The 24,584-nt window shown below is 42.4% G+C and overlaps 1 long non-coding RNA gene across 7 annotated transcripts; it reads left to right on the forward strand.

The window, feature by feature from the left end:
• Positions 1-420: 420 nt before the first annotated feature.
• LOC132815452 (uncharacterized) lies at positions 421-23,013 on the forward strand. Of its 7 annotated transcripts, none has more exons than XR_009644659.1 (3): positions 421-496; positions 16,862-16,957; positions 21,735-23,012. It is a non-coding gene; the product is annotated as an uncharacterized LOC132815452 (long non-coding RNA). The 7 variants fall into 7 exon arrangements; XR_009644655.1 differs by lacking the exon at positions 421-496 and adding an exon at positions 967-1,055; XR_009644657.1 differs by lacking the exon at positions 421-496 and adding an exon at positions 968-1,047 and having other exon boundaries at positions 16,743-16,957; positions 21,735-23,013.
• Positions 23,014-24,584: the final 1,571 nt, after the last annotated feature.

Genomic DNA, 24,584 nt, shown 5'->3' on the forward strand with positions numbered 1-24,584 from the left:
CTGCATTAGTGAGTAAAGCTGAGCTAGCTTTGGGATGACTGCCCATGCAAAAGCCATTCACTCTATGGAATTTTACATTTAACTGAATCTGTCCCATATGCCAGAGGTACACTGCTACAAATGCCATCGACTTTTCATGATGAGCCGAAAAGATGCTGTAAGTCCGAACTGCTTCTGCATTTCTCTCATCTGGCATCTGGTCTAGAATATTTCTAATTGCACAGAAAATATACCAGCATAGCTCTCAGCTTTCTCTTGCTACATCCAAATGCTTCTTCACAACTGAGGGCGACCTGCTGTACATCCCTCCAGTTTATCTTTCAGAACCTCAGAATCTACGCCAACAGGTTAAACTTTGCAATGTTGGCTTGTTGCGATAAGTTTGAGCTTATGGCAACATATAACTTTGTGGACCCTTCAAGGGAATTGAAAAGGAAGAAGCATTACAAGATCCCATAATACGATGCCTTGTAAACATATTAAGATGAAATATTTGGTAAGTTATTGTCTACATCATTGTGAGAACTCAAAAAAAATGAGAACACTAAACAAAGCAAATAGCAAATCTTGTTCTGAACAACTAATGAAACTTTTGAAAGCCAGTCTACATTTGAAGAGTTGAAGGTTGTCCTGAAATCTGTTATTCTGGTCCATTTGAAATTTGGAAGACTTTTTTATTTTGCTTGTTAACAATATCTGCAGGCTTTGCAATTATTTAGCTTTGAATAATGAGGCTCGGTAGGTTTTGACAATAATCTTTCAGCTCCATCTATATTCAATGTGAAACTCACAGCCTGGTGCTCAGCGGAGCAGGTAAGGGCTGTTTGGCAGTGGCTGCTTGAAGGCTCGGTGACGTTTGTTTAACGGTTTAAATTTGAAAGTTTTTTTTAAAAAAAGCACAGAGCAGACCCGGAAGCTGGTGTAGCGCAAGCTTACCTGGGTAGGTTGTTATCCTATAAAGGCGCGCAGGAGAGGAATCCGAGGCACTACAGGGGTAGTGCCTCCCACCCGCCCTCCTCCTCTAACAGAATAATAAGACCCTTTGTGGTAAGCAGGTAAGTGCTGCATTTTGCTTGTTCTATTGTTTAGATCTAGTTTTTTTTAAAAAAAGGTTACTTTTAGAGGGATGGCAGTGAAGGCAGTGCAATGTTCCTCTTGCAACATGTTTGAGGTGAGGGATGCCATGGTCGTCCCTGCTGATTACACTTGCAGGAAGTGCACCCATCTCCAGCTCCTCCAAGACCGTGTTAGGGAATTGGAGCTGGAGTTGGATGAACGTAGGATCATTTGGGAGGCAGAGGGGGTCATAGATCAGAGCTTCAGGGAAGTAGCAACTCCAAAGATTGCAGACAGATGGGTGACAGTGAAGGGGACTTGGAGGAAGCAGCCAGTGCAGGGACCCCCTGCGGCCGTTGCCGTCAAGAACAAGTATACTGTTCTGGATACTTGCGGGGGGGACGACTTGCCAGGGGTAAGCAATGAAGTTCAGGCCTCTGGCACGGAGCCTGTTCCCGTTGCTCAGAAGGGAAGGGTAGAGAACAGCAGAGCAATAGTTTTTGGGGACTCGATAGTTCGGGGCACAGATGGGCGGTTTTGTGGGAGCGAGAGAGACTCACGTTTGGTATGTTGCCTCCCAGGTGCAAGGGTACGTTTGATCGTGTTTTCCGGGTCCTTAAGGGGGAGGGGGAGCAGCCCGAAGTCGTGGTCCACATTGGCACCAATGACATAGGTAGGAAGAGTGCTGAGGATGTTAGGCAGGCTTTCAGGGAGCTAGGTTGGAAGCTCAGAGTTAGAACAAACAGAGTTGTTATCTCTGGTTTGTTACCTGTGCCACGTGATAGAGAGTCGAGGAACAGGGAGAGAGAGCAGTTAAATGCGTGGCTACAGGAATGGTGCAGGAGGGAGGGATTCCGGTATTTGGATAACTGGGGTTCTTTCTGGAGAAGGTGGGACCTCTATAAACAGGATGGTCTACACCTGAACCTGAGGGGCACCAGTATCCTTGGGGGGAAGTTTGCTAGTGCTCTTTGGGGGGGTTTAAACAAACTCTGCAGGGGCATGGGAACCTAGACTGTAGCTTTAGGGTTCAGGTCTGGAGTGTAGGGAGGTTAGGAACATGGCATCAATCTCGAAGGAGGGTGCCTGTAAACAGGAAGGTGGCTTGAAGTGTGTGTACTGCAATGCGAGAAGTATACGAAATAAGTAGGTGAACTTGCAACGTGAGTTGGTATCTGGGATTTTGATGTTGTGGCTATTATGGAGACATGGGTAGAAGAGGGACAGGATTGGCTGTTGCAGGTTCCAGCGTTTAAATGTTTTAGTCGGGTCAGAGGTGAGGGTAAAAGAGGGGTAGGTGTGGCATTGCTTGTCAAAGATAGTATTACAGCAGTGGAAAGGACGATGGATGAAGACTTGCCATCTGAGGTAGTTTGGGTTGAGGTTAGAAATAGGAAAGGTGAGGTCACCCTGTTAGGAGTTTTCTACAGGCCTCCTAATAGTCCTAGATACGTAGAAGAAAGGATTGCGAGGATGATTCAGGAGAAGAGTGAAAGTAATAAGGTGGTTGTTATGGGGGACTTTTAACTTTCCAGATATTGACTGGGAAAGCTATAGTTCGAGTAAATTAGATGGGTCGGTGTTTGTCCAATGTGTTTCCTGACACAATATGTCGACAGGCCAACAAGAGGTGAGGCCATACTGGATTTGATTCTGGGTAACGAACCAGGCCAGGTGTTAGAATTGGAGGTAGGTGAGCACTTTGGGGACAGTGACCACAATTCAGTGACTTTTACTCTAGTGATGGAGAGGGATAGGGTGCACTGCAGGGCAAGAGTTATAGCTGGGGGCAGGGAAATTATGATGCGGTGAGGCATGACTTAGGATGCGTGGCTTAGAAAAATAAGCTTCAAGGGAAGGGCGCAATCGATATGTGGAACTTGTTCAAGGAGCAACGTTTGAGTGTCCTTGATAAGTATGTACCTGTCAGGCAGGGAGGAAAGGGTCATGTAAGGGAGCCGTGGTTTAATAAGGAATTGGAATTCCTTGTTAAATGGAAGAGGGTGGCCTATGTAAAGATGAGGCATGAAGGTTCAATTGAGGAGATTGAGAGTTATAAGGTAGCCAGGAAGGATCTAAAGAGAGAGCTAAGAGCAGCAAGGAGGGGACATGAAAAGTCCTTAGTTGGTAGGATTATGGAAAACCCAAAGGCTTTCTATAGGTATGTCAGGAATAAAAGAATGACTAGGGTAGGAATAGGTCCAGTCAAGGATAGTAGTGGGAAGTTGCGTGTGGAAGCTGAAGAGATTGGGGAGACACTGAATGAATACTTTTCATCAGTATTCACTCAGGAACAGGACATTGTTGCCGATGTGAATATTGAGTCACAATTAATTAGAATGGATGGCTTTGAGGTATGTAGGGAACAGGTGTTGGAAATTCTGGAAAGGGTGAAAATAGATAAGTCTCCAGGGCCTGATGGCATTTGTCCTAGGATTCTCTGGGAAGCAAGGAAGGAGATTGCAGAGCCATTGGCCTTGATTTTTATGTCGTCGTTGTCTACAGGAATAGTGCCAGAAGACTGGAGGGTAGCGAATGTGGTCCCCTTGTTCAAGAAGGGGAATAGGGACAGCCCTAGTAACTATAGGCCGGTGAGTCTCACTTCTGTTGTGGGCAAAGTCTTAGAGAGAATTGTAAGGGATAGGATTTATGAACATCTGGATAAGAATAATGTGATCAAGGATAGTCAGCATGGTTTTGTGAAGGGCAGGTCGTGCCTCACAAACCTTATTGAGTTCTTTGAGAAGGTGACCAAGGAAGTGGATGAGGGTAAAGCAGTAGATATGGTGTATATGGATTTTAGCAAGGCGTTCGATAAGGTTCCCCATGGTAGGCTACTGCAAAAATTACGGAGGTATGGCATTGAGGGTGCATTAGAGGTTTGGATTAGGAATTGGCTGGCTGGAAGGAGACAGAGGGTAGTAGTTGATGGTAAAGGTTCATCTTGGAGTGCAGTTACTAGCGGTGTTCCACAAGGATCTGTTTTGGGACCATTGCTGTTTGTCATTTTTATAAATGACCTGGAGGAGGGGCTAGAAGGTTGGGTGAGCAAGTTTGCGGATGATACGAAAGTCGGTGGAGTTGTTGACAGTGAGGAAGGATGTGGCAGGTTACAGCATGATATAGATAAGTTGCAGAGCTGGGCAGAAAGATGGCAAATGGAGTTCAATGTAGCTAAGTGTGAAGTGATTCACTTTGGTAAGAGTAACAAAAAGATGGGGTACTGGGCTAATGGTTGGATACTTGGTAGTGTGGATGAGCAGAGGGATCTTGGTGTCCATGTACACAGATCTCTGAAAGTTGCCACCCAGGTAAATAGTGCTGTGAAGAAGGCATATTGCGTACTGGCTTTTATTGGTAGAGGAATTGAGTTCTGGAGTCCTGGGGTCATGTTGCAGTTGTATAAGACTCTGGTGCAGCCGCATCTGGAGTGTTGTGTGCAGTTTTGGTCGCCATACTATAGGAAGGATGTGGAGACACTGGAATGGGTGCAGAGGAGGTTTACCAGGATGTTGCCTGGTATGGTAGGAAGATCGTATGAGGAAAGGCTGAGGCACTTGTGGCTGTTTTCATTGGAGAAAAGAAGGTTTAGGGGTGACTTGATAGAGGTGTACAAGATGATTAGGGGTTTAGATAGGGTTGACCATGAGAACTTTTTACCATGTATGGAGTCAGCTATTACGAGGGGGCATAGCTTTAAATTAAGGGGTGGTAGGTATAGGACAGATGTTAGGGGTAGATTCTTTACTCAGCGAGTCGTGAGTTCATGGAATGCCCGGCCAGTAGCAATGGTGGACTCTCCCTCTTTATGGGCATTTAAACGGGCATTGGATAGGCATATGGAGGATAGTGGGCTAGAGTAGGTTAGGTGGGCTTGGATCGGCGCAACATCGAGAACCAAAGGGCCTGTACTGCGCTGTATTTGTCTATGTTTTATGTTCTATGTTCTATTCCTATGGGTAGTACTTTGAAACATTCAGCCAATGGCACAAGCCCTCAAGATACTCCCTATGATTGGTATCACATGAATTATTTCACCTATATTCACAGCCTGACTATTTCTGAATTATTTGGCAAATGATACAAAGGAACAGAAATTGTTCACGTATAGAATAACACAGCACAGAAAAAGGCCAGTGTGCCATGTGCCAACGTGGTTTGCTTGAAGTACCTATTCAAATACAGATCGTTCTGGTATAACACGTGTTCTGCCAACATGAATTGGCATAATGCAACTGACAAATTGTGAATGTTGTTTGGATAATGAGAATGTTCAATTGAATGGGTATAGTGTTCTCCTTTAGTGCGATGTTTGTAGTGATTTTCTCCAGCACAATCTTCTACAGTGTGAGGTTGTAAAGGAGCGCAACTGTTGTGTTAAACCAGAATGCCCTGTAATTCCATTCTTTTATGAGATCAAAATATGGCAAAGCTGAAAATCAGAAGTGAAAACATAAAATGCAGGAAATACTCAGCAGGGCTGGCATCATTCTGGGGAGTGAAATGGATGTGTATTGCTGCAACTCTTTTCCCCCTCAACAACCTTCAGCAGGTGAGCTACTCTCAAACTGACTTTAAACTGACTCATTGAATACAAGCTGCGGGTTTGACATTGAGGGTCTGTTGTTGAGAGTCTGTCGCTGAGGGTCTGACACTGAGGATCAGTCACTGAGGGTCAGTCACTGAGGATCTGTCACTGAGGGTCTGTCACTGAGTGTCACGGAGGGTCGGTCACGGAGGGTCGGTCACAGAGGGTTGGTCACAGAGGGTCGGTCACAGAGGGGCTGAAGCTGAGGGTCTGTCACTGAGGGTCTGTTACTGAGGGTCTGTCACTGAGAGTCGGTCACTGAGGGTCGGTCACTGAGGGTTTGTCACTGAGGTTCGGTCACTGAGGATCAGTCACTGATGATCTGTCGCTGAGAGTCTATCACTGACGGTCAGTCACTGAGGGTCTGTTGCTGAGGGTCTGTCACTAAGGGTCGGTCACTGATGGTCAGTCACTGAGGGTCGGTCACTGTGTGTCTGTGGCTGAGGGTCAGTCACTAAGGGTCTGTCATTGAGGATGTATTTCTCAGTAGAAGACTGGAAATTAGCTCCTCCTTCAAGAATTGCTGGACTATTTAATTCTGCTGCAAATGTGTTGCTGGTCAAAGCACAGCAGGTTAGGCAGCATCTCAGGAATAGAGAATTCGACGTTTCGAGCATAAGCCCTTCATCAGCTCTTGCTGTCTCAGCAGTGCCAGCAGAGTGTAGTGGATTCTGCTGGAAGTGCATGGAAACCCTCAAAAATGTGTAGGGATACTGGAGCCACATAATTCAGATATCTTTGAGCAGGGAGGGATTGGGAATTATAGGAAGCAAGGTGAGAGTTCTGTGTGTGTACACATCTGTTAAGACTGTGGGGGACTGGGCAGAGGGGATGTGGGATGGGTCTTTTGAAGCCAGACAGAGAGGTATCAAAATAAATAATGTAATTGGTTGGGGCTGCCTCCAACATGCCAAAAGCCTCCTCCCCCCTCAAAAAGAGTGGTGCCTTTCCCTTCTCTCCCTCCCTTTTGCAAACTATGATTGAAAAAGAGCTTGCTGTCCTTCCTGCCTTCCCACCCATAATATAGTGGAGATGGAATGAGATGTTCAATTGACCATCAAAGGGCCCCAATAGCCCTGTGGCTGGATGTGCTTGTGGATGTCTTACCCACTGACTGTATGATAGGGAACAGGTGGGGATGAACTAGCTGCTTTTATGCATCTCTTGACAAAGATTTGTCGGGGGTAGGTAAGGTGGGATGGGGAATGGGGGTATAAAATCTCACCTAATATTTCAAGGTCACTGCGATTGCAATAATAGTAGTAGATTGATCATTGAATGTTGGGACTGCCCATCCACTAGACATCCTCTGGACTAGGCAATATTGGCAATATTTTGCTAACTAGTTCTCTTGTTCAATATTCCAGTAACAGATGCTGAAGGCAATAACAATACAAAATCAGGTAATTGTTATTACAGTTATCCCTCAATCAAAATGTAACATGAGGGCTAATTTCTTGCTGTTCTCCTTCCCTGCTAACTTCTCTTAATTCGTATCCATCTTCACCACTTAATTCAGGGAATCATCCCACTGCCTTCCACTTATTACTCTGCAGGCAAAAAACACTGCTCAAAATTTAACCTCATTTCTTTCTTATATGTTTCTGACTTCATAAACTTCCATTTCCCCATCCCTTTTATTGACAACTATTTCTCCAGTAATTTTCATTTTTAAAGTCATTGATGTCACTCCCATTGCTTTCGTCTTCATTGTCATATGTTCCTTCTACTCTATTGATATTATTATCAAATTCCACACTGTTGCCTCTGGAGAGCTCCATTTTCTTACAACAATTTCCCACTACCCCCACCAAGTATGCAACCCCTCTCTTAATTTCTCATTTATCTGTCCCCCATGATGCTAGGTTTCAGATATATGCTGATGAGTCCCAATTCTATCCAATGTCCATTGACACTCCACTACGTCTAGTTTGTCATGCTTCATATTTGACCTTCAGTATTTGATGAGCTGAAATGTCCTGAAACAAAATATTGGGAAGATTGAAGACAATGTCTTTGACCCCTGCCAGATTCTCCATTACCTGATCATTATCCAGTGCCTGCCCTGGCCATTATTTGAAGCTCCACCCAATTGTTTGTGACCTCAGAAACCTCAACCCCCTCTTCATCTAGTCACGTTTATCCATCACCTCTGTTACTCTCTGACCATACATTGTTTTTTGGCATGCCAAAGGTTAGTGCCAGCATGTTCTGTGGTCTCAGCTGTAGCTATCTCTAAATATTCCAGTCTTTGAACCTTTAAGATCTTTGTGCTGCTTCCATTCTGACCTCTTGCATATCCTCATGTTTCATCACTTCACAGTTGTAGCTGTACTTTGAGATGCCCATAGGCCCTAAGCTCTAAGATGACTCACTAATGACTTTCTCTGAAAGTCTGGTAAAAACATACCAAGTTAAAAATCACACAACACCAGGTTATAGTCCAACAGGTTTATTTGGAAGCACTAGCTTTCAGAGCACTGCAAAACCACCTGATGGAAGTCCTCTCTAGGTGGATTCTGAACTTGAGAAAACACGAGAAACATTGAAGTGTAGTTACTCAAAAAAGTGGCTCACTTTATTGCCACCTCCCAAGGCGTGATGCAGGAGATTGTAATCGTCATAGCAAAATACAAATGGCAGGAAGGTGCCTGTCAGTGAAACCAAAGAAGTATAACCAAGGTAGTGATGGCTATTAGTAGTAGGAACCTAGTGCTATTCTCCTAGATTCAGTGCTGAAGGTAGTTTAGTCACATAATCAGCATAGGAATACTGAATGTGTTGGCACATTTAACTATATCTTGTTTATATGATGATGAACCCTCATTCTGCTTTATCAAGTCTTCTCTAGCATATCATTCCTCAAGGGGAGAAAGTGAGGACTGCAGATGCTGGAGATCAGAGTTGAGGATGTAGTGCTAGAACAGCACAGCAGGTCAGGCAGCATCCGAGGAGCGGGAGAATCAACGTTTTGGGCATAAGTTTATGCCCAAAATATCGATTATCCTGCTCCTTGGAGGCTGCCTGACCTGCTATGCATTTCCAGCACCATATATCACTCCTCACATGAATTCACCTTGCAAGGCCAACCATCCTTCTCAGTCTATACACTTCTCTATGTTCTCATCTGTCCATTCACCAAAATACTCATCCTCTTCTTTATAGAGTGTCATGCTTCTTCCTTATAGTCATCCTCAATTAAGAGTGAATGTGGGTGTTGCAGATGCTGGAGATTAGAGTCAAGTTTAGAGTAGTGCTGGAAAAGCATAGCAGGTCAGGCAGCATCTGAGGAGTAGAAAAATTTCGGTCAAAAGCCGTTCATCAATTAAGAGCCACCATCCATTTGGTTAGCAACATTTACAATCTGGGTTCTAAAAGTACAGAACATCAGGGTTAATCAGAGAGATGGACTTGGCTCTTTAACCAATTCAGAAATTCTGGATGTAGGTTTGCTTGTTGAATTGGAAAGTTCATTTCCAGATGTTTCATCACCCTACAAGGTAACACCTTCAGTGGGCATCTGGGCGAAGCACTGCTGATCATTCCTGCTTCCTATTTATATGTTTGGGTTTCTTTGGGTTGTTGATGTCAGAACATTATTTCAACGAGCCAACACACACTGCAGCACAGAGGAACTACGCAGAGCAGAGGAAAATCACCTATACTGTGTATTCAAAAAGAATGGGCACCCAATGAACACAGTCTGCCGATTTCTCAGCAACAAACCCAAACAAGCAGACAAAACACATCCAGAAACCTTGGCCATTCTCTCCTACATCAAGACATCTCAGAAATGACTGCCAAATTACTCAGACCACTTGGCATCATGGTAGCCCACAAACCCACCAACATACTAAAACAGCAGCTAAAGAACTTGAAAGACCCTATACAGACAACAAGCAAAACTAATGTCATTTACAAAATACCGTGCAAGAACTGTAACAAACACTACATTGGACAAACAGGCAGAAAAGTAGCCATCGGGATACATGAACATCAACTAGCCACAAAACAACATAACCCTCTCTCACTAGTATCTTTACATACAGATAAGGAAGGACACCACTTCGACTGGGGCAACACCATCCACCCTAGGACAAGCCAAACAGTGGCACACATGAGAATTCCTAGAAGTATGGCATTATAACTGGAACTCTATCAATAAATACATCGAGTTAGACCCTATCTACCATTCCATGAAAACAAAGAATAGAAAATTACATCATCACAGGAAATGATATCACCACAGGAAATGACACCACCAACCCAAAGAAACCCAAATATATAAATAGAAAGCAGGAAGTATCAGCAGTGCTTCGCCCAGAAACCTACTGAAGATGTTACCTAGTACGGTGACAAAACGTCTGGAAATGAACCTTCCACTCAGTGAGCGAACCTACATCCAGAACCTCGACCTGAGCTACAAATCTTCTCAAAATTCAGAAATTCTGCATCCTACGAGCCTGCCCACTAGTTACCTGATGAAAGAGCAATGTTCCGAGAGCTTGTACTTCCAAATAAACCTATTGGACTATAACCTGACGTTGTATGATTTTTAACTCAATTCAGAATGGATAGCTATACAAGTGGAGCTGCTGGACATTAGGGAGTCATGTTCTGCTTTGGCATCAGACATGGAAATATACTGGATCTTCCATTTATCAAGTAGCAGAATGAAATGTTAATGACAGGGGCGGGTATCATGCACACAGAGACTCGATTTCAACCCAAATGAAATAGAATCAGAATGATCTTATGCACATAATGATCACTTTAAACATTCTTGCCTTGACATCTAATTTATGATTTTAAGTTCCCATGGGGCCTTTACTAAGGCAGAAAGTGTCTTTCTATCTACCCTATTTACTCCTCAGAATCTTGTACACCTCAATTAGGTCCCCTGAACAGCACATAGTTAGGGACAAGGAACAGTTTGTGCCGATTTTTGTCAGCAAGTACTAACTTACAGACCAGAACAAATCATTAACTGCCAATGTGAAATATGGCAGTTGTATCTTCAATTTAAAAGAAAACAATGGACCAACAATGTCTCCTCTCTGAGGCATTTTATTGAATATGAAAATGAATATGATTCTAAGTATGAATGAATGAATTGAAACAGCCCGACTTTTGGATGTGTCACTTTAATATCAGATAAAACCAGTTCAGCTGAAAATTATCAAAAAGGAGGAGCAAACATTCTGCAACACATTGCTCTGCACTGCCCGTAATTAGTCATTGTGCTATTTTGAGTGGGAGTGGCAGCTTAAAAAATTTTCAGGGATCTTCTACTCACCAAGTTTCATAATGTTAATTTTCAAAAGCTTAACCTGCTTTTTGTTTCCTGGAATAAATCCAGTGAGTGTGAGACAAGAGATAACCCTCAATGATTGAAACGGTTAGCAGATGACCAAGACACCACTGACTATTCACATGACAGTTAGACTAAAGTCAAAAGGGAGCAAAGTTGATGGCACTGCTGCCTCACAGCACCAGGGTCCCAGGTTTGATTCCAGCATTGGGCAATTGTCTGTGTGGAGTTTGCACATTCGCCTCATGCCTGACTGTTTCCTCCCACAGTCCAACGATGTGCAGGTCAGGTGAATTGGCCATGTTAAATTGCCCATAATGTTAGGTGTATTAATCAGAGGGAAATGGGTCTGGGTACGTTACTCTTCGGCTGGTCGATCTGGGCTGAAGGGCCTAGTCCCACACTGTAGGGAATCTAATCTCAAAAAGCAACAAATCCTGTTGCAAAGTCACAAATTCCTGAACATTTACTGTTTGAGGATGAGGTGAGCTTTTTTGTTCAAAATGAGACAACTTTAGATTTCATGGAATTAAATTTAAGATTCTGTAATGCAAATTGTAATGCTTGTCTTGAAACATGATCAAAAAGTCTACCACTCCTTGACTGAATGCCACACTAGATTAATTTGAAAAGCAAATGCACAATCCTGCCAATAATGGGAATCTGAAGTAAGCACAGAAAATATTGCAAATAGTTATAGAATGTCTGGCAGAACCTATGGAGAAAGAAAATCAGAATTAACATTAGGCACTGTCACCCATTATTAGAACAAGGGACAGTTAGAAATCTATTGGATTTGAGGCAAGATGGGCGGAAAGTGGGCAAAAGAATTATTGTCACATTAAAGCAAACTAAATCAAAATAATCAGAGATAAACCAAAACAGTGAAGAGAAAGGATTAAAAAAATGGGAGTAGGGGTTAAAATTATTGAACTAAATGTTTCGTCTGGAGTGCCATAAGATGCTTACTCAGAAAAAAATGAGGTACTGGTCAGATTCCTTGCCTTTTGATGCCATTGTGATGACTAGTATAAAAATGGGCAGTGTGCCTTGAACTATTGCAACAAGAAATACCACTGGATCTTGTGCCGATCAGGCATTTCAGTGGCCACTGGCTGTGCTTCCCACAGGGAACAATTCATGGTACAGTGAGGTCCTCAGAGCACAAGGTATTGGAAGTATATTATATTTCATGGGGGAATGGGCTGGGATCGCAGGAAGGTGGGGGTGTCAAGGGAGGTGAGAGGCAAAGATGGGTGTTTGGCTTTCAATGGCCACTTTGTTGATTCTCAGGTTGGGACAGGTCATAGACCTCAGGCAGACAGTTAGAGTGATAGGGCCTTCTAAGATTTATACAGGTCAGGAGGCTCCCAATATTCTCCACTGCCAGGAATCATGTTAATTCGGGTGGCGGCCTGGAGAAATTTTGAAGTGGCAATTAGTTGACAATCTAAGAGTCATAGTTGATGACTTAATTCCTGTGGTTGAGGGAGGCAGTGGGGATATCTCTAGGCACCAACCCCCTCTGAATTTGTCTGCTCATGCCATATTCCTTGGTGCTTTTTCAGAAGGGAAGTATCTGATAACTGTTTCTCATGCCTACTTCAGCTTATTTTTAAATTCCTTCATAGAATGAAGGCATCACTGACGGGGGCAGTAATAATTGCCCATCCTTAGTTGCCATGAGAATGGGATAGTAAGCTGTCTCTTGGACCACTTCAGAGGATTTGATGCAGGTAGACCCGCAATGCTGTTACGGAGGGACTTTGATCCAGCAACACTGAAGGATTGGTGATGTCAGATTCAAGAGTGGTGGAGTAGCAGAGCTGCATATGGGCTGTTGTACCTGGCTCATCCACTCCTGCATGCTTTCTTTTTTTGTCTTTACTTCTGTTCTTTTCCTATGGCTTAACTTCCTCAGCAATTGTAGAAATCAGAGTCAACAAGGATGGAACGATTGTGTGAGCAGAGATAATGGGGAATCTCATACTGGGAAGAGATTACAGTGAAGAGAACATCAATGGGTTTAGTCTCTGCAGAGAGAGAGACGTAGGAATTATGACAAGAAGAGTTTTGCAGTCAAGCAGGAGAAGCACTCCTGCTCCCTGTGGTCTAAATCAGTGCTTGGCTATTGGATCTGGCACGTCTTTCCACAATTTGGCAGCTGGGTTTCTGGACCCCTTGTAAACTCAACCTGTGGTCATTAGATTTAGCTCCTGCCAAAACGTGAGGAGCACAGCCTCATTGCATACTAAATACACTGAGCTAGTTTACTGAGATACTCTCATCGCGCACACAAACTTGCCTGTTAACCTTAAAATAGCCACACCTGCAGCATGTAATCACATTTTAAGCCCTTTAATTCGTGATGCTGTCCCATTGTCTATGTAACAATTGTGCCTGCACACTGGGGTTAGGGGTCATCTTTTCAGGGCTGTTGTCTAGGTTGGTGTGTACACCTGGGACTTACGAAAGGATGTGTCGCTCAGTTTGATATCAGTGGAAGTAAAATATAAAATGTGCAATCCTAAGCTATGTCTGCAATTTTGATCCACATTCTGAACCATTGATTATTTGCACTGGCTGTATTAACATACAAACAACCTTCCTGAACACCCCAAAACACATCTTACGTTAACTTAGTCTGACACGATCCATACTGTTATTCAAGGTGACTGCCAGCAATGTATCTGATTAATATTTCCACAGAAAACAGAACAATATGCTGCCAGTACTCTTATTGTTTCTTTACAGATATTACATCTGAATGAGACATAAACAGCAACCTGACTTGACTGTAAACAGTGTCATCAAAGTCCAAGAGTACATTTAGTATCAGAGGAAGTTGTTCTAAAATTCTAACTGCAGAGTTCTGTTTATTACTTATCACTCCAAAATTAATGTTCACAGAGCTAATTTCTACTGTGGAGCAAGAATATGTTGCATTAATTTAACCTGAAGGTATGACGGTCAAATGGTTTTGGCATGAATTAGATTATTTACAGTGTGGAAACAGGCCCTTCGACCCAACAAGTCCACACTGATCCTTCAAAGAGCAACCCACCCAGACCCATTCCCCTACATTTACCCCTTCACCTAACACTATGGGCAATTTAGCATGGCCAATTCACCTAGCCTGCACAGCTTTGGACTGTGGGAGGAAACCGGAGCACCCGGAGGAAACCCACGCAGACAGAGGGAGAATGTGCAAACTCCATGCAGACAGTTGCCTGAGGCAGGAGTTGAACCCAGGTCTCTGGCGCTGTGAGGCAGCAATGCTAACCACCGTGCTGCCCACGAAATATGTAATCAAATATCATCTTGGTCAGTCGGGTAACTAAGCTAATTAAAATTTGGTGATTCTTAGGTTGCTACCACATGGGACAGCAATCTAAGTTGTCAGACTGTCATTAAGTTTCAACTGGCTCAGCAAGGCTTTGAGTGAAGCAAACCTGTTGCCTTTGCACAGTCTGACCATATGTGACAACATTCCACATGACATAGTTGACTTTTAACATTTTCAGATCATTAACATCTTTAACATGATTAGGAATGGGCAATAAATATGCCACGGTTACCCACATCATGAGAATTAGTATGCTTATAAATTATAAACTGAAAGTGCTGAAGAAATTCAGTAGGTCTGGTAGCATCTGTGGAGACAGAAATAGAGTTAATGCTTTGAGTCCTGTATGACTTTTACTCTTCTTCTTGGTCTAAAGAGACCTACTGTGTTTTTCCTGCACTTCCTGTTTTATTTCAGATTTATAACATCATCCAAACTTGATTTAATATAGTATTTTTAAATATTATATAATATGTTTTGCGGTTCTACCCATCCGTCTTTACACTGATCCATAGTCAATAAACATCAATTGGCAGGCCATTGACTTCTGATTTTACATTGCTGCATTATTAAAGTATCAGACTTAGTATAGTTGGTGCCAGTCTTTTCTCTAAATCAGAAAGTTCTGGATTCAAGTCCCATTTCAGGTTGTAAGGACACGACCAAGTTGAACTGCAGTACTACTGTACCATTGGAAATGCTGTATTTCAGATGAGATGCTAAACCAAGACCCTACCTCTTCTTGTTTGTGTGGATGCAAAAAGATCCCATGATACTCTTTTAAAGAGGGAGGGGTGCACCCTAGTCTCCTGATCAATATTTATTTCTTGATCAATGTCACAATAATGGTTCATCTGATGATTATGACCTCATTGTTTGTGCGAGTTTGCTGTGCAAAAATTAGTTGATGCATTTCCTAGAATAGCACAGTTTAAAAGGACGCTTCGAGATGTCTGATATTGGTGACACATAGATGCAATCTTTCTTTTTACACATACTACATATATAATAACATGGAGTTTCTAAATGAGAATACAGAAATGTTTCTGTATGTAGCACTACTTTCAGCTTATTTGATTGGAATTATACAAATAATATGTTAAAATGGTAGCTGGAAGGAAGCTTTTGTGCATTGCAGCACTCCTGCCATTTTACCATTTTTCTTCAGGGCTTTCAGGTATATTGAAATCAATAGCATGTGCATGTGGGAACCACATAGTCCAATGGATACAATTCAAGCATGGACTGCAACATAATTTTCAAAAGGAATCCCATGCAGATTTTGATGTGGCAACAAATGGAAACAAAGACTAGGTGCAGGCTTTAGCCCTCCAAGATTGTTCAGCTACTCAAATAATTAATTTATATCTAATCTGTATTTATTCACTGCTCTTCCAAATTCTTTGTTACTCTTTTACCAGTTCCAAATAACTACTGTTCCAGATTTTACTGGTCCATATTGTTCCTGCAAAAAGATATGTCTCCAACTTCCCGTTCCTTTCCAAAGTCCTGGAACATGTTGACATTTACCAAATTCATTCCCATCTTTTCCAGAACTCCATATTTGAGTTACTGCAATCAGGTTTCCATCTCTGCTACAGTACCATGCTCCTCTTGCCAGAATCAAATGGATTTTCCTTGGTTTGAACTTCCAAGGGTCAGAGACAGGCAGGCGCAATGGAGTTAGAGGGTTGCTACCTCTGGAATGACCTGAGAGGAGACTTCTGAAGGGCCAGTAATTTCTCAACTGGATAGGTGCCTCCTGACACTGCCCTGTCTCCTTGACTGTGCACCTTTCCGTTGGCCCCTGAAGATACTGGACCTGGCTCTTTTGGCAGATAAAACTGCTGATTGGTGAGTTCTTCTGGGAGCAGCATGTGGTAAGATGGGGCTAGAGTTAGGTGAGAGGAGCACTACAGTGAGCGGTATAGGAAGTTAATGAAGCAAATTTGTGAGATACAGTGCGAGATCTTTTCGCCTCGTGGTGAAAAACCCTCTAAAAACCCTGACAAACTGACACTGAGCCAAAAAAGTTAAGATTCAGCCCATCATTTATAAAACCACTGAACCCCTTGATTAGATTACAGCATTAGAGTTCAAAAACAGATTCATTTGATTAGTTCATTAATGCTGCTGATTATTCCTCAAAATAAAACCAACCTCTCAAAATCCAGAGTGTCTTAATTGATGAAATGTTCATGAAAAGCTTATTCAGTTTATAATTAAAAAACATTAAACACTTCGGAAGTGCTGTCAGTTAAACTTAGTTTAATAAGATTTTGGACTCGATGAAAGGTACGTTATTATGTTATGAAAATAGGTTCACTGTCCTTTAGGAGAAATTAATTTGTTGATGTGCCATGTAAATCAGAGAACAAAATCTTTCAGAAAATCTCTTCAAATGAGATCGCTTTGTTATGATTTTGTTCTTTGCTAAACAGTAATTTGAAAACAGCCCTTCAGTTAATTTACCAAGGAATCTCAGAGGCAGAAACAGCTTGGAAGATTTTTCCTTTGTATGGACTTTAACTCAAGTACAAACACTAAGGCTATCTTGCAGAATCCAACTTTTGACGAGAGATGTGAAAAGTGGGAGCTGGAGCTGGAACTGGAAGAGAAGGGAGAAAGTGGAGAAGAGTCTGTTCTGGTCAAACAGGTCAGTAATGATCGTACCCAATTTGTTGATTGCTCGATTTATTTCCTGGATTTTCAAGAACGATTTTGATATATTTAGCCAAAACACATTTCTGAGACACCATGCAAATAAAAGTATCCTTGTTGGTATATTTATAAATCGAAACATATATCGACTCTAATTTTAACTTTGAGTTAGCTGTCAGTTTATGGGTAACAAGGTGAGTTCAAAATTGATCTTCTGTTTCAGAAGACAAGTCCAGAGGAGTCTACTCCCAAGCCACCTGACAACCTCTCAGGTGTCAGCTTTCCCATTGTATTTGCCTTTGGAAAACTGTCCATTTCTGAAAGGCAACTTCCAAATGATCTGCCAGGGGTGGATTTCATAAGATGGGTCGATCACTTTAATAAACTATGAAGCTCACTTCAATTTGTCTTGGGATTAAAGTCTGTTCTTTATTATATTTGTAGTTTGTTTCTTGTTTTTTTTTATAGCTTGTTCATCAGCAATAGTAGCAATATTGTTCAGGGAAAGGTTGAATGATTTTAAAGCTCTTTAATGTAAACTCAGAGAGGTGACAAATGTTGTTAACACTGTGAGACTTTTACTGGCTTTTCAGGTGAAGGACTAGGGACCTCATTGATAGAGTTTCTCTGTTATCTTGCCTGGCTGGTCTAGTGGAAATGGTTTCTGTATGCCATCAATTTATCATCTGCTCTGGCCTTTGTCTAATTCTTTCTGATCTAACAAGACATCATTTTGTTGCTGGGCCTTCATGAACTCCAAACCTCTTTGCATTTTCAGGTTGTGTAGAATTCGGCAAACTGCAGTGATACGGTCTCTCCCTGGTGATGTGTAAGCAATAATGACAACACTGGGAAAATATGGACAGAATGAGAAAAGTCGGAATCTCAACATTGGGAAATATTTTTGCTATTTTTCCTTTGAGCTTTAAATGGTAACTTCGTAATTTTGCCATAGAGCAGAGCTTACTTTATTTCCTTACTCATTTTCCCTGAGGAACTAGATTGTGCAAAATTCCAACATGTAGGTCATACTGAGTAGCTGTTAGCTACTGATTGATGGCTTTCATACAACTGGCCAATTGTTTCTTCAGCACAATGTCTCTGCCTGCCTTATGTCCATTCAAATTGGCAAAATATCATTGTGCCTGAACTTGGAATAACTCTCACACAAATTCAGCTCTTTAGCACTTTACCTTGGAGCTCAGGGCCACCCACACCTTGCATGTTTCTGCTAGGTCACTTTGTGCGCATGGATATAGATGCATCTCATGCAACACAACAAATTGAATCTTATGGCTCTCATGCTTGCTTTCTTAGCATTCGCTCACTTTGAGCTTACTTGGAGGCTGCTAGCCGCTGCTTTTCTGGCAGACAATCACTGACTTCAGCATTGCCTGACAGCCCCTGTGTGGCTCACATTTCTTTACAGTGCATTGAGTCTTCAGGGCACGGTTAGTGGTTGCCATGCTCTGTGGCTTGTATTATTTTTCAGCAGAGAGGGAGAGACAGTTGAGAGCACTGAACACCATGTGCGTTAATATGCACCTGCAGCTTATGCCACCAGTTTATGCAGCAAACATGCTGCATGTGCTTCAAGCAAAGAACCATCTGTGAAAATTGAAGCAAAGCAGTCCTTAGTGGGATGTGGTGAGAGAATACAGTTGGCCATGGGCTTCATTGAAAGGACTCAGTCATTCACTGGGCTAGTCCAATTCCAGTCCAGGGAGAAGGCCATGGTCAGTCAGGCACTTAGTGCTACTGGAGTTTGAGGATCCATGTTCCTCCTATTCTAGGCATTGGGCTACAGTCGGTCTGCAAACAAGGACTGGAATTACAGGTAGGTCAGTCAGACAATTGAAGAGACATCAGTCCTGGGGCTGAGCTTTGGTTGATCGAGGCAGTTGTGCCAAGAAAATCCAGGCTATGGACACAGTCAGTGCTGAGTTTTGTTCAGTAATAGTCAAGGATTTTACTGGGGGCGGATGCATCCAGGATGTAATTAACGCCATTTTCTCTAGAGCAGTGCTCCTTATACCCTTCCCCTGGTAGTGAGGAGTGTTAAGCAGCTCGACCAGTAGGACTTTCCACCTTCATTGGCTTCCCCTCCTGGAATCACCCAATTGCAGAGATCATCAACAGAAAAGGCTTTGGCTCCAACAATCGTCAAACTATATGTGACCATTAATGCCAAATTTTGGAGATCTGTGCAAGATATCCTGTGAAAGGCTATGACTCTTACTAGAGAACTCCCAGATTCATGCATTCATCGAAGGTCCTCGGGTCATGAAGAGACACCCAGGTAAATCTGGTTGACGAAAAGCTGGGAAAAGCCAAAACTAGCAAATTTCTGCCCCATTTGTCTACTCTTCATCATCAGTAAAGTGATGGAAGGTGCCATCAACAGTGCTATCAATCAGCAATGCTCAGCAACAACTTACTGACTGATGCTCAGTTTGATTTCTGTCAGAGTCACTCAGCTCCTGACCTCACTCGAGTCAATGGAAATCAGGGGAAACTCTCTGATAGTTGGAATCATATCGACACAAAGAAAGATGGTTGTGGTCGCTGGAAGATGGTCATCCGAACACTAGGACATCTCTACATGAGTTCCCCCAGTCTAGTATCCTTGGCCTACCTATTTTCAGTTGTTTCATTAATGAGTTTCTCAATATCATAAGATCAGAAGTGGGGATGTTCTTTGATAATTGCACATGTTCACCACCATTTGCAACTTCTCAGCTACTGATGCAGTCAAGTCTAAATGCAGCAACCTGGTTATTATCCATACATGGGCTGAAAAATGGTAAGTAACACCTCCACCACATGAGCCAGCAATAACCATTTCCAATAAGAGAGAATCAAACCATCGCTTTTGACATTCAATGGCATTGCTATTACTGAATCCCCTATTATCAACATTTTGGGGTTATCACTTACCAAAATCTGAAATGAACCAACTGTTCTCCTTATCTCAGGAAAGATGCCATTGTCACAAAAGCTCACTAGGCTTATAGGGGATGATGGGGCAAGTCCTATGAAGAGAAATTGAACAAATTGGACTTGTATTCTCTAAAGATTAGAGATTAAATGTATTCCCTGAAGGTTAGAGATTTAATCTGGTCGAGCTGGATAAATAAATTGGATTCCTCTTTAGTCTGAGATGAGGGGAAATTATTTTATTCATAGGGTGATGAACCTTTGGTACTATTCTGCAGAGGGCTGGGGAAGCTGAGTTTTTGAGTATGTCTGAGGTGGAGATTGAGGCTGAAAATGTGTTGCTGGAAAAGCGCAGCAGGTCAGGCAGCATCCAAAGAGCAGGAGAATCAACGTTTCGGGCATGAGCCCTTCTTCAGGAATTCCTGAAGAAGGGCTCATGCCCGAAACGTCGATTCTCCTGCTCTTTGGATGCTGCCTGACCTGCTGCGCTTTTCCAGCAACACATTTTCAGCCCTGATCTCCAGCATCTGCAGTCCTCACTTTCTCCTGAGGTGGAGATCGATAGGGTTCTGATTATCAGTGGCACACAGCATTATGGGGTGAGTAAATGGCATTGTTCAATCAGTCATGATTAAGTTGAATGGACTAAATGGCCTACTCCTACTTAGATTTCCCTGTATAAGTATTATAGCTACAAAAGCTGGTCAGAGGCTAGGAATCTTGCAGTTAATCTTCTGACACTCGATATCCTGTCCACCACCTACAAGGCACAATTTATGAGTGTGATGGGATATTCATGAGTTGCCTGGATGAGTGTAGCTCTAACACTCAAGAACATTGAGACAATTCAGGACAAAGCAGTTTGTTTGATTGTCATCACATGCACAGAGTTAACGGGCACAATTTAATTTGTTTACCCAAGGTGAGTTCGTAGATGGGAGGGCCTGCTTGATCAAGTCATTCTTGACTCAACCCTCCCACTCCTTCCCCCCTCCCCCGCCTTCTCCCACCCACACCCCTGCTGATCAAGCTCAGGGAGGGGTGGTGAAGGATGGCACTAATTGCAGTGCTTAATGAAGGTCCACTGAAGAGTCTCATCCATCACCGCTGAGTTGATCCAGCCCTCTTGAATTTCCCAATGGCATTTTGGAAGGAATAAGTTGCAAATGAGGAGGGATGGGTGATGTGGATCTCTCATCCTCAGCCAAGTCTCTGCTGTCAACTCCCCTATCCATCCCCCGCTGGTCACCCCAATCCCCCATTCCATTCTGTTTGCGGGTCCATGGTTAAACTCTCCTGCAGCCCTGATTGTAATATGGACAGTGGCAGAGACAATACTAGGGAAGTGACAGCCCCTCATTGCCAGCAGGTTTCAACAGTATGATTCCTGTGCTTTATAAAGTGGGAAGGTGTGGTCCTCATAAAGTGCCTGATTGCCTGGTAATGACACAGAGTGCCCACTGGTTCTCCAACATATGGGCAAGGACACAACTGAAAGTTCCAGCACTTTCTATTACAGCAGTTCCTGACCCTGGTATTTCTCCCTCGCTTTGTTTGAGGCTTGGCCTTTCTCATCAGGTTACTGCTGTTACATAATTTAAGGGCTGTGGTTGACATTGGCTAGGTTCACTAGTGACACCATAGAAGTGTGAAGCAGGTAATGAAGCAATTCCAGAAATAATGTTTAAACCTGTGCTTATAATACAGATTTAAAATTCTCATGATGCCCCTGAGTACTAATGTCTAACAGAGGTAAACAACAGTAATGCAAAGGAATGAAGCACTATCCATAATGTTTCAATATAAAACTCATAATTTTTCCATTGTTTTCACAGGAGGAGAGAGCCCCACGCCTGGGAGAGGACAAGGACTGATGGAGAATTATTCAAATGGCAAAGTGCCCAACTCGTTGGTTACAATGCAGATGCAGACTAGACTGTCATCAAGCATGCAGATCCCTTTGACTTTGGAGAGGGGGCATTTGAGGTGACATGAATATGAGGCATTCATCATTCAATTTTGGGAAGGGAGTGTGGTCCGGTGGCTGTGTGGCTGAGGCAATGGATGAGTGATGGAGTCTTGACTAAAGGATGGGAATGCAGTGATCTCTTTTCAAACCTCATCTGCAGTGTTGAGTGGTGCTGATCTCTCCTCCAAATGGTCAACCGTCAGGCCCAAGGCTCCTCAGATAAATACTGAGGGTGCAGCCCCCCATCTGTGCCTTGCACATAAGACTAGTTCTGATACTCGCTCCTTGATGACGATGTGCACGTTGGCCGAAAGAGAAGGACATGCTACTTTAAGCACCACACAGGAGCTGGACTGGCTTCCAGGCCTGTTGTCATGGGAGGAGTGTGGGAGTGCAGGTCAATGCTGAGCTTCAGCCTTACAAAGAGGAGCAGGAATTGCCTGTAATGTGGCAAATGCTGGATGTGTATTGGGAGTTGCATGAAGGTCTGACACAGCTTCAAGAACATATGTGTGCCCTTCCCAGAAAGTGGGAGAGTATATCCAGGCAATAAGTCCTTCAATCTCCCTCCTGCAGCTTGTTTAGAGTTTAAATACCAGCTTGGAATGGTTGTTTGAAATGGCCTATTTCTGAGCTGTATATCCAATGTAATCTTATGCAAGAGCACATGAAAATTCAGTTGGATACAGATTACCTTATTCTTTATTTAGCAATCTGTATTACATTATGTGTAACATTGAATATAATACATATATATCTGTAAAACAAGGAAGTTTATCCATTAAATTGAATATGTGACTCAGTGTTATGGTTTTACAAATTTGCTTTACATGTTTATCACAATTACAGCTGAATTAGTTCCTGATTCTTGGAAAGTGAATGACATAGTAAGTCAATATTCAAAGAGGATGTAAATGACTAGACTACCTCATAAATTCATTGTAAATACTCCACTCCCAGAAGTATTGGTGCATTGCAAACTCAAATATGTTGATCTTTTTGACTCTGAGTTTGTGAGTTTCGTCATTAGTGAGGTGTTAGCAAATAGGCTGACAGAATATTCCATCTGCTGAGCATAAGGCTTCCAGTCATATCATGTAACAAAACTGGCTCGGTTGGAACTGTCACATTAGCCACTGCTAATTAAAGTTTTCTAAAGAGGAAGTCAAATTTCTCAAACAAGCTGTTTTGTTCTTACTTTTTAATCTTACAGAAATTATTCATTTTAAAATATTATTAACTTTGCTGTAGTTAGCATTGTCATTTATGTATTTCATCCAATTCAGACAATTAAGGTCATAACTGAAGTAATGTTCTATAACATCATGTTACTATTCTGCACATCTCATTATTATAAATTCTATATAATTGATAATCATTGCATAATTTTCTTTGTCATGAGGAAATGCTAAATCTTTTAATACTATTATTGTTACTGATCCACAGTTATTTCCAGAGCGCACATGTAAAGAACTGTTCCATTTTGACTACTCTGGTAAGAGTCAAGCTAATTCCCAGATACAACTTGAATCGAGTGTGTAATGTGATCTGTAACCTCTAATGTTCAGGGAAAGGAGTGAGGGAACTCAGTTTAAAAGAGTAAGGGATGAGAATTCTAAATTTCCCAGGTACATGGAGATCCCACTAATTTAATATCAGATCCTCATTACCATATTTTAAATTCTGTTTACCACCACAATGGTGCCAAGATTAGCAGCCTGGCAGCAACAGGAAAGTCTAGCTGGGAACTGGAGACAATCTTCAGAGTTACTGTGCATGGTAATAGTGAACTGGAAATCAAGCCTCACTATCTCTGGAGTGATCACAAATGTAAAAAGATTTTGTTAAACTCTCCAAAGTCCCCAACCTAACTCCTGACAAACTCAGGATACAAAAATGCACTCATCAGGTTTCAGTATGTAACAAAAAAGCAACTGTTCATTCTGAACAATTATCTTTAACTAATGGTAATTAGAAAATATGAATAGCTAAGATAACTTTACAATTTAAATCTATCCTTTCTTCAACTTCCCCATTTGCAAACACGACAACACAGAGAGACAAACAGGACACAGATATTATCAGGTTTGAAAATACATTCCTTTTATTAGTTCACAGCCTAAAGCTAAAGGAAGTATAAAGGTGTGGTATTTACAACAACAAGCAGATAAAATTTGAAATTAGAGGAAGTGGGGGGAGGAGTAAACTCCAAGGTCACCAGTAAGGAAGAGGAGGTAGAGGAAACAATTTGAGATGGGGAGGAAGTTAAGTGTTGGGGTGGGCTGGAAACTGTTGACAGATTATGGTGTGGGGAGCCTGGGGTTGGAGAGGTGTTTAAGGCAGATTGTGGAGCATGAGGTTCAAAGTCAAGGAATTTGAGGGTTGGCAACTGAAAAGGCTGGCAGCCAAATGTTGGGGGCTGGAGAGGCCATGTCATGACCATGAGATGAGATCTTGGTTTCCATGATTGTTTGGTGAGGTTACTTGCTCACAAAACCTCCAGTGAAGAACAGTTTAGCTGGCTACTCCCAGCTCCACTCAGCTCTCAGGTTTCCCAGGACCTGGGAACACCAATCAGCAACTGTTTCTAACTACACTGTGTGAAACTGATTTAAACATCATTACAGGAAATGATACCACTACCCCAAAGAAGCCCAAACATATAGATAGGAAGCAGGAATCATTAGCAGTGCTTCATCTGGAGGCTTACTCACCA

This window comes from Hemiscyllium ocellatum, chromosome 4 (genome assembly GCF_020745735.1).
Source record: "Hemiscyllium ocellatum isolate sHemOce1 chromosome 4, sHemOce1.pat.X.cur, whole genome shotgun sequence".
Taxonomy (NCBI): Eukaryota; Metazoa; Chordata; class Chondrichthyes; order Orectolobiformes; family Hemiscylliidae; genus Hemiscyllium; species Hemiscyllium ocellatum.